Raw genomic sequence first — 867 nt, 5'->3', positions numbered from 1 at the left:
GACCCCCTTTCCCGCTTAGAGCCGATCATAGGAATGACCCCTTGTTTCCTTATCTTAGTGAGTGCCCAAACCCTGGGTAGAATACCTTGACGTTCCAGCTTTCGTAGCCGAGGTCCTTCGTCCTAGGAGCTCGAGTCGGCTGTTGTTGAGGGCGTCCATGGGACTTGTGTGGTACCTGGGCGAGCGTTTAACTCGGCAGTGCTCTCGTGAGACTTTCGTGGTTCCCATCGATCCTCCACAGACAATGTTTATGGAGCCTTCTGACGCCGAGAGAGAGGCTGGCTTGGCAGACGCGAGCAGTGACGCCCTTCTCCTTCCTGGGGAGGAGTACTCTGAGTTCATTCGTCAGAGGTTGGCGTTTTGGCCAGTTGTGCTAAGTATCTCACTTTTATTGTTTTGACTTGTCGAATAACGAATGATCGTCAAATAAATAAAAGAACTATTTGAAACTCGTAGGAGATCGAGGTGGCAGGCGTCGTGCCCCCAGCATACCCAGAGACACTTAAGTACATCGACGCGGCGGTGATGACGACGATCTCGGAGATCCATGACTTTGGCGAGGAGGTGACGGACACTGGCCTGGAGGAGTGCAGCACTTAGTGAGGAGGGTAAGCCCCCAGCTGCGGCTGTTTTTCGCAATCCTTATTGCATAAGAATGCATTTGTTCTTTATTGAAAACCTTTTGTTTATTCGAATACAAGTGACACCGTCTTAGTATGTGACACTGTGGAGGATGGCCAACCGGCTGTGGGCGATGGCCATTGAAGCACTTGCAGGTGGTCGAGGACGACAGGTATGAACCTCTCATTCTCTTTATTTTATTTCAAATTTTGTTGCTATTTCTCGCGTGCTGTTTTGAAATGGTTG

The sequence above is a fragment of the Silene latifolia genome, chromosome 6, assembly GCF_048544455.1.
Source record: "Silene latifolia isolate original U9 population chromosome 6, ASM4854445v1, whole genome shotgun sequence".
NCBI classification, from domain to species: Eukaryota; Viridiplantae; Streptophyta; class Magnoliopsida; order Caryophyllales; family Caryophyllaceae; genus Silene; species Silene latifolia.
Note: the sequence above shows the minus strand (reverse complement) of the source record.